The sequence below is a fragment of the Euphorbia lathyris genome, chromosome 6 (genome assembly GCF_963576675.1).
Source record: "Euphorbia lathyris chromosome 6, ddEupLath1.1, whole genome shotgun sequence".
Classification (NCBI taxonomy): domain Eukaryota; kingdom Viridiplantae; phylum Streptophyta; class Magnoliopsida; order Malpighiales; family Euphorbiaceae; genus Euphorbia; species Euphorbia lathyris.
This window is the reverse complement of record NC_088915.1, coordinates 24,692,172-24,702,374: the sequence shown is the minus strand read 5'-3', so window position 1 is coordinate 24,702,374 and position 10,203 is coordinate 24,692,172. Positions and strand designations below refer to the sequence as shown.

General features: G+C 35.6%; 1 non-coding gene across 1 annotated transcript; it reads left to right on the top strand.

Moving 5' to 3' along the window:
• Positions 1-665: 665 nt before the first annotated feature.
• LOC136234285 (small nucleolar RNA R71) lies at positions 666-772 on the top strand. The gene has a single exon (XR_010691176.1). It is a non-coding gene; the product is annotated as a small nucleolar RNA R71 (small nucleolar RNA).
• The last annotated feature ends 9,431 nt before the right edge of the window (positions 773-10,203 follow it).

The window sequence follows — 10,203 nt, the reverse complement described above, 5'->3', positions numbered from 1 at the left end:
AATTATGGATGCTAGATGATTGGTTTTTAATAAGCTGATCGAATTTATTCTCGATCCGTTTAAAACCATCGTCGTGATTACTTATTTTTCCGCTCATAGCATCAATAAATTTGTCGATTTTAGAAGATAAAGTGCTAATCGAATCTCTTGATTGATTTTGATAATTAGTAGTACGATTTTGATTAGCATTAACATTATTATTGTCTCTCCAGTTAAAGTTAGGATGATTTCTCCATCCAGGATTATATGTATTGGAATAAGGGTTATTATTTTGGTTTTGCCCTTGGACAAAATTTACTTGTTCAATTTCACTCATACCTTCATAATCCACATCTGTTTGGATTGGCTTACCATTAGAATCACACGGTGCCATAAACCTATCAATTTTGTGCGATAAGGCAGAAAATTGGGCTTGCAACATCGCTACTGGATCAAGATTCACTATACCTTTAACTGATGATGTTGTTGAGGATGATGGTTTCGCTGATGGTACGTGTCCACGTTCCGCGGGCCACATACAACTGTTGATTGCCATTTCCTCCAAAAGTTCTCTTGCTTGGGCAGATGTTTTCTTCATGAATAACCCTCCAGATATAGCGTCCAATGAACCTCTAGTTGTAGGATTTAGTCCATTGTAAAATGTTTGCATTAAAAGTTCGGCGGGAAATTGGTGGTGTGGGCATAAACGTTGAAGTTCTTTAAAACGTTCCCAAGCCTCATAAAGAGTTTCATTATCATTTTGAGAAAAAGATGTTAACTCTTTAATGACTCTTGCGGTTTTTGCTAAAGGAAATTTTTTTGATAAAAATGCTTGGGCTAATTGTTCCCAAGTCTCAATTGATGCGGCTGGCATAGAAGTTAACCATTCTTTGGCTCGATCCTTCAAAGTAAAAGGAAAAAGGCGAAGTTTGATTGCTTCTGCAGTTACATCAGTAATTTTAAAAGTGTCACAAATTTCTAAGAAATTTGTCAAGTGGGTGTTAGGATTTTCGTTAGGTAACCCGTAAAACGTTATATTATTTTGCAACATATTAACGCAGGCTTAATTTCAAAATGATGTGCATTAATTTGGGGTCTAACTATACTGTTTGTTACACCGGCCACTCCTGGCCTAGCGTAATCCATAAGTGTGGCCATAACTTCTGGCTCGGTAATTTTAGTTTTTATTGGGGTTTTGTTTTTCTTTTTCTTTTCTTTCTTGTTCTTTTTAAGAGTTCTTTCAATTTCTGGGTCAATAGGATCTCGTGACGTGCCTGAACTTCGAGAACTACGCATGAACTTGAAATTTTGCACGAACCGAAACTACCTACAAAACAGAATTTGAAAAATAAATTTGTTAGTAATTGAAAATAAATATAAAAGTTTGAATAAGTATGAATAAACCTAGATTCGTAATAAAACACGAAAAATTTAAAATTTTGTCAAAAATTTTGGCGTTCCCCGGCAACGGCGCCAAAAACTTGTTGAGCAATTTCCGCAAGTGCACGGTATACGCTTGTAGTAATAAAAGATATCGATTCCACAGGGAACGTTTTTCAACAAAAACTTATTCTGAATCGGTTAAATTTACTTTTAGGTTTATAATATGGAAAAATCGTTTAATCGATTTTGGTTTTGAAATTGCTAGAATAAGAATTAGATTAGAGTATGAAGATGTTAGAAAATATCTGATTTAAGAATGAATTTGCAAAACAGGAACGTTTTAGTACTTTAGAAAAGTAAACAAGTATATTTGTCTGCATTAAGCAAAGAAAACAACTTTAAACTTTGTACGAATTATAAAGATGAAATAAATGACGGAACTTCTAATTAATAGGCTTTGAACGCGACAAAACCCTTATCCGGGATAATTGCCCTTAACCAAATTAAAACTCTACCGAGATAATAATTTGCCTAAGTGTTCAACAAAGTTTCCTTGTAAAGATTTTGAATTAAACTACGTTTTAATGAAAACACCAGCAATCACTTTAGTGGATTGGTTACCATAAGTGCTGCATAAAAATCTATCGAATAGAACGGACTTTATTAGATGAAATATAAATTGATACAAGTTTACAGAGAACATGGAGCATGGAAACATTCGACGGCGTGCAAGTGAACGGGTTGTCAATCCTTTCCTTGGATTTCGTTAGAGTTTGTCAGGCTCAGGGGCGGATCCTCTACTCAATCTTCTCGTTGAATCTTCGTAATAGAGACTGGGTCAGTCTACTACCAAAATGTAAACTAAACTGGAATAATGTCTAAACGCTACTGAATTTGTTATTATTTAGTAAACAATGTGTGTACATCATATTGCTTTTTACAGATTCGAAATCTAACTTCTGAATCACTTGACTCGGAATTTCTGCATAAATTCTATACTAATCTCTTTCTTCTACACATATCACACTATCCATCAACTCTCCATGAACTCTTTATTTATAGATGTTGAAGAGTCTTGATTGAAGTGTCGTGTCCGTTGTGAAGGATCGTGTCCGTTACGAAAGGACGTCTTTATCCACCCGAACGATCGTGTTTCGTCGAAAACGAAAGTGTGTAACTATGCTTCTAAAATCTCCTGCTCGTACCGAGAATATTAAATTCTCTACCGAGAATGGGGGAGCAACAATTTGGTCTTCGGACGAAGGGAAAGAGGGCTGAGGAACGCGTGTCGCGACTGAGAATGTGGGGGCCACGGTCGCGACACGGAGCGTTTTTCACCTCTCCGGCTTTCGTTCGTGTCCTCGACTTGGCGTTATTAATTTTCGTCGTCTTCGACTCCTTTTGTAGGGTTTTTCTTCTATTTTTGAGCTCTTTTTACTCCTATTTGGATTTTACCAAATATTTATGTACCTTGCATGAAAGAAACATATTCGGGAGTAAAAGTATTCTAAATAGGTATAAATAGCATAAATTCGTAGCAATATTGATGTAATTACTAATGATATTTTAGGTATATTTTGGGCTTAACATGTACTTTTGAATGGACATATATCTAGGTCTTTCTATCCTACTTGGGGTATCCATCAAGGTGACCCGATGTCCCCTTATCTCTTTGTCTTTGCCATGAAGAGACTTGGCTATTTAATTCCAGATGTTGTTCCGAATGGAAGGTTAAAGCTAGTTAAATTGAATAAATTTTTCCTTCCTATTACACACTTTTTTTGCAGGTAATGTGTTGATTTATCTTAAAAGGGATATGGATCAACCGAATACAATTATGAGAATTCTTCTATTTTTTGTACAGTTTTCGGTCAAAAGCTCAATTTGCAAAAATCTTGGATGATGTGCTCCAATAATATGCCGAGTAATCTATGCCATGAACTGAGTTCTGCTTGTGGAATTCAATTGGCTACTTCGTTTGGTAATTATTTGGGTGTTCCTCTATTTAGTGTCCGCGTTACTAAACAAATTTTCAAGAAGATGATCGATTATGTTCAGACTAAACTTGCCAATTGGAAGAGTGGTATGTTATCGTTAGCTAGGCGGATGACACTTGTACAGTCTTTCACGAGCACGCCTTCTAATCATGCTATGAGGGCTAACCTTCTTCCCAATGATGTTTTGCAAGAATTGGATAAATTGAATAAACGATTTCTTTGGGGAGCTAAAAATCGAGAGAGGAAAGTCAACCTGATACCATAGGATGATGATTGTAGACCTACAGAATATGGCGGTTCGAATATTCGTAAAGCTAGTGGTAATAATAAGGCAATGTTAATAAAGTTTATCTGGCGTATATGGCAAGAAGTAGGGGCGTTATGGGTTCAAATGTTGCATGGTAAGTCAGAAAAGATGAGGTGCTTGGTAGTGATAAGGACTGTGTTAAGAATTGCTCTTTCCATTCCATTGGAAAGGGATTCATAGTTTGTTTCATGAATTCTGTAATAGGGTGGGCTGGGATGTGGGTAATGGTCGATCAATTTGTTTCTAGACTGACAAATGGTTTGATGACACTGCCTTGATTGGTGTTGTTGTTCGGCCACCATCCAATAGACATTTGTGGGACAAAATTTCTAATTATGTGGATGAGGAAGGTAATTGGAAATGGTCGATGTTGGAACAGTATCTAAGCATGGATTAGTTACTTCGGATTTGCAGAATTAAAATCATTCCAGATCTAATTGACGGTGATAAACGATGTTGGGGGCTTATGAATAATGGAATTTTTAGCTACAAGTCTGATTTTTCACATATTTTTTTATTTAAATAATATCCCGCCTGATCGAAAATGGAAGCACATTTGGACTTTATGGGTCCCCTAACGGTTTTGAAGTTTTGCGCGACTATGTGTTCATAATAAGCTCCTCATGAATGAAGAGAGAGTTCGGCGACACTTATCATATTCCTCAAGATGTACTCGTTGTAATTCCCTGATGGAAAGTCTCGTACATGTTCTTCGGGACTGTCCTATTAGTGCCCGTATTTAGCTGCAGCTTCTGCCTCGGGGTGAGCACCACAATTTCTTCTTGTGTGATCCGGCTATTTGGTTTGAATGGAGTTTGTTTGATTAAAAATCTAGTGTGTCTAATTGGAAAAGCTTGTTCTTAGTAGGTTGCTAGTTGTGTTGGAAGTGGTGGAATATGGTGGTTTTTGGTGGTGAGCAGGATATCCCAGCGGATCGAGTTCTCTATTAATAGCATTGACAAAAATGTATTAATAGCATTTTTTTTCAAGAATCTGATATCTTCAATTGAAAAAATCTGATGGAAATAAAAGAGACATGGACAACTGAAATTAGAAAAGGCAAAGGTGTCAAAAATTACAAGAAATCGTTATGTTTCCGAAGGTAATTATTCGATTTTTGTTTCATATGCAGTAGTTTTTTTATTCTCAAGTGTGTTGTTCCACACCTCTCACTAACTTATCTATGTTTATTTATATTTTTTTTAATAACTAAAATAAAGATTTATATATTTGTATTCTTTTTTAGTATAGGTTGCTAGGTGTAATCATTTCGATATCTAACTCTAACTAAAATTTGGATTTCCAGCTTTATATGAACTCAATTGTGAGGTTTAATTGGAGTTAGATTAATTTTCCAAATTCAAAACTTGGTGAAGTCTACTAATTTTTTTAATTTGTGTTTATCTAATTCATATGGATTGAATTTTATTTTTATTTTTATGTATTTTGGTACGAATAGATATAAAGTTTCACACAATATTTGTTCATTAAAGTTGGAGACATATTGGATAAAATAACTGAAGAGGTATTCAAACATTATACTTACAATGAAAATTATTTCAATTATAAATCATATTTTTTTCATGATTATCATTCTAAGCTAATTTATCGTTCATGGATTATACATTATTATTATCAAGAAGTTTTAAGTTTTTTTTGCCCAATCATTTAGACAGAGAGATTTTAAGCGTTTAATACATTTGATAAGATGTTTATTCGTGAAGCAATTTGGATTATGCTAGATATGAACTCAAAATGAAAGTAAATAAAAATAATTTTTTATGCTCAAAATCCTAAAATGTATATTATTATGGGAAATTGAGACAATTGATTTTGCAACACTAGCTTTATAGTTATTAACCATTATATTGTAGTTTGTACAAAATTATTAGTATTTCAATAGTTTTTATTAGTCACTGTTATGTAAGAAATTTCTCTGATGAACCGATGTATCAAGTTGATATTTTTTGAAGGAGAACAAAAAGTTCTATCTACATTAGTAAATTAGCGGTTTAGTAGTTAAGTTTTTAGAACAGTTTTATGTGTACCATAAATGATAATAAGTTAAATTGTAACATCTTCATATATTAATTTCCATCTTCAATTCTTAAAATTTATTAATTATAATTTTTATTTATTTCAAATAAAAATTATTTAATTGCGTCATCATATCTCTTTATTGTCTCTTGATTTAATTGGGAGGGAGAATGATATGTAATTCTCGCCTCTCCCTTATAAAAAGGTATAATATCCTTAAACTAAAACTTCAAACTCAATTAGAACTTCAAACTATCAAAATCATCAATTAGGTCTCTATATTATTCTAAAATTAGAAACATTAACTATATTACATGGACTATAATGATCTCTGTGTTGGCTCCAAATGGATTTGGGGAAGAGGATATGAAACTGTTAAACAAAATGATTTTCGATGATGACTCAATTAATGATTTTTGCTTAGGATGAGGACTCAATTGATGATTTTTGCTTAGTGTATGGACCAAATTGATGATTTTTGCTTAGTGCAGGGACCAAATTAATGATTTTGATAGTTTAAGTTCCTAATTGACTTTAAAGCTTTAGTTTGGGAAGCAAAATGTGTTATGCCTATAAAAAAAGTTATGTTTATTATTATTTTACTTACGGACAAATTTTCATTTTATGTAAAACTATTCATCGGTTATTTCACGAGGAGATTTTATCACCAACCGTTCGATTGGTGAGATTACAACTCAGCAGCGATTAATTTTTTTTTTTTTGGTAAGACTCAGCAGCGATTAATTAAATATACTACATAAAATTTTCATTATAAATATACTAATTAAATTTAAAAACTAAAAAGATAAGTTTTTATTATATAAATAATGGAAATTTTATATTCTAATATGCAAAATATATATATATATATATGGAGGGATTAAAAAGTTGATTAAAATAAAATATAAGTACCTTAAAATATACATGTGGACTAACTAGTATAATAAGTTAAAACACATAACTAATATATATTTTTCTTATTTTATGAATAATAAATTAGCTGTGGCGTAAGTAAATTTATGCCACGAGTAAATTTTTTTCGTGGCATAAATAGATTTAGCCAACAACAACAACAACAACAAAGCTTTAGTCCCGAAATGATTCGGGGTCGGCTAACATGAACCATCATATAAAACCGTGAAATCAAGTCGTGTCAGCAACACAAATTCGCTCCCTCCACTCCGTCTTATCCACTGCCATATTTTCCTCAATTCCCAGTAAACTCATATCACTCTCGATCACCCTCCTCCAAGTTTGCTTAGGTCTTCCCCTACCCCTCACCACTACATCCCTTTGCCACTCTTCTGTTCTCCTAACCGGCGCATCAAGCGCTCTACGTCTCACATGGCCAAACCACCTTAGTCGGTTTTCTCTCATTTTATTCTCAATAGATGTGACCCCTACTTTTGTCCTAATTATTTCGTTACTCACCCGATCCTTTCTCGTATGACCACACATCCATCTCAACATACGCATCTCCGCCACCGACATCTTATGGATGTGGCAGTGTTTCACTGTCCAACACTCCGTACCATATAACAATGCTGGTCTAATTGCTGTCCGGTAGAATTTCCCTTTCAATCTATTAGGCATACCGGGGTCACAAAGGAAACCTGTAGCACTCTTCCACTTCGACCAACCAGCTTTAATCCTATGAGCAACATCTCCATCTACTTCTCCATCCGTTTGGATAATAGATCCTAAATACCGAAAGCAATCTGAGGCCTGAACAACTCTCCCATCTAGGGTGATTGTCTCTGCCTCCCTACTCCTATGGCCGCTAAACTTACACTCCAAATATTCCGTCTTACTTCGGCTCAACTTAAAGCCTCTAGATTCTAGAGTTTGTCTCCATAGTTCCAACTTCCTCTCCACTCCTTCTTTCGTCTCATCAACCAACACAATATCATCTGCAAACAGCATGCACCATGGTATACCATCTTGAAGTGAACTTGTTAGTTCATCCATAACGATGGCAAAAAGAAATAGGCTTAGTGCGGAACCTTGATGCACTCCAATCGTAATAGGAAACTCTTCAGTCTTCCCAACACTAGTACGTACACTCGTGCATGCTCCCTCATACATGTCCTTTATGATGTCAATATCATAAATAGATTTAGCCACGAAAAAAAAATTATTGTGGCAAAATTTGTGGCATAACTATCTTTTTGCCATAAAAAACAAATACCCGTGGCATAAATTTATCAAGTAATATAAAGTTTCTGCTGGAATCTCTTTTTCCCGTGGCTAAATGGAAATATGCCACGAATCTTGAATTCTCATGGCATGATTCGTGGCGCAAGTGATGATTTGTTGTAGTGTTGATATTGATGTATATGTGATATAGAGATATGTCATATGCAGTCTCATACTACTTTTAGAATCAAATTATTTGATACTTCTACATGTCCTTTATGATGTCAATATCATAAATAGATTTAGCCACGAAAAAAAAATTATTGTGGCAAAATTTGTGGCATAACTATCTTTTTGCCATAAAAAACAAATACCCGTGGCATAAATTTATCAAGTAATATAAAGTTTCTGCTGGAATCTCTTTTTCCCGTGGCTAAATGGAAATATGCCACGAATCTTGAATTCTCGTGGCATGATTCGTGGCGCAAGTGATGATTTGTTGTAGTGTTGATATTGATGTATATGTGATATAGAGATATGTCATATGCAGTCTCATACTACTTTTAGAATCAAATTATTTGATACTTCTCCCAATAAAAATCATAATTGCTGTTTATTTGATCTTAGGTTTTACAAGACTGCGTCTGCATTCTTGCTCAATTGATATATCGTTAATTCAAGCATAAACGTGATGTGTGGATTCTATAAATTTTTTAAATATAAAATATGAGTATTTTATTATTGTTATAAATATGTTTATTTTATTACATATTTATTTTTTGACGTGTACTTTTTATTTTTTATATATTATATTGAAAATAGTGTTAAAAAAAATAATTTTTTTATAATAATACAGACATTATTACAATAATTATAATATACTAATAAATAATCAATTATCAAAATAGTTTTTTTTATAGAAATTAGGACGAGACAGATCTTGAGCGGGGAGAGCACCCATGGCCCAAGAACTGTCAAACCCACCATATATTAAAAAAGAAAAGGTGAGTGTTTGAACAAGAGAATAGGAAGGAGAACAAACAAGAAGAAGGGGAAGGAGAAAAGTTTAGGAAAGGTCAAGAAAAACACAAATGAAAAATATTACAGATGTCATCATTGATAAACCTGTGACAAAATTATATAAACCATATTATCCAATACCAATATATTTATATTTTATAAACTTATATATATATATATATATATAGGAGAGGGCTCTTGTGAGAACCCTTTCTTAGGTGAGAACACTCCTTAAGTGAGAACCACTCAAAACTACGTAGTTTTGAGTGTAAAAATTAATTAAAAAATGCTAATGTTGCTGTTGGGGTTCTAACCCTAGCCTCCTCACTTCCACTCCACACTCTTTACCACTGAGCTATTTGCTTTTCTTTTGTATCATGTTGTGCACTGCTTAATATACCAATGCCCTTGTAGCTTCTATTGTTTAATATTTGATGCATGCACTTATTAATATTGATTAAATTTGCATAATAATAAAATATTAATAGAAAAAAAGAAATTTGCATAATAATGAATTATTAATAGAAAGAAAATGTCCATAATAATGAATTATTAATAGAAAAAAATCCAAAAACATGGTTGTAGACACCGAGTCGGAGGACCTGTGACGAAAACCTGGAAACAAGACGGTCGAAGCGATTGATTCCGGAAAGTTTTGAAAAATATATAAAGAATAATAAGCGGAGGAAAATTAACGGCACGGCGCGGGCGCGCAACGGCATCCCGCACGCGGACGACGATGGTCGAACGCCCGCTCGACGGCTCGAGACGTGCGCGCGGCGTCCGTTGGACGCACCGCGAGTGGCACGCTCTCGATGTCCGAGCAATGCCTGGGACCGCTGGCGGTGCGCGCCCTCGTGGGCCGTTGAGCGCACGTGCCTGGCAGCGTGAGGCGCGCGTTCGGCGGCCGCGACGTGCGAGCGTCTGGCTGCGCGGAACGCGCGCTCGGCGGTCACGGAGTACACGCGTCCGACGGCACGGGGCACGCCCCGAGGGTCGCCGGGCGAACGCCCAACGCGTCGGACGGACGCCCGACGAGGATTGGGCGCGGGCGCCCAACCTCGCGTTGGGCGCTCGCCCAACGCCGTTGGGCGATCGCCCAACATTGTTGGGCGGCCGCCCAACTATTGTTGGGCGGGCGCCCAACTAGGTTGGGCGGCCGCCCAACCACAATGGGCGACGCCCAAATTTTTTTGGGCATCGCCCATTGTTCCGGGATCCGTTTCCCTATATAAGGGCACGGATCCCAAGGTGAAAGGAGGGGAGGCCTTTAAGAGGAAAAACTTTCTCACTCTAAACATTTTTAGAGAGAGAGAGAGTGGATTTTTTTTGAGAAAAATATTT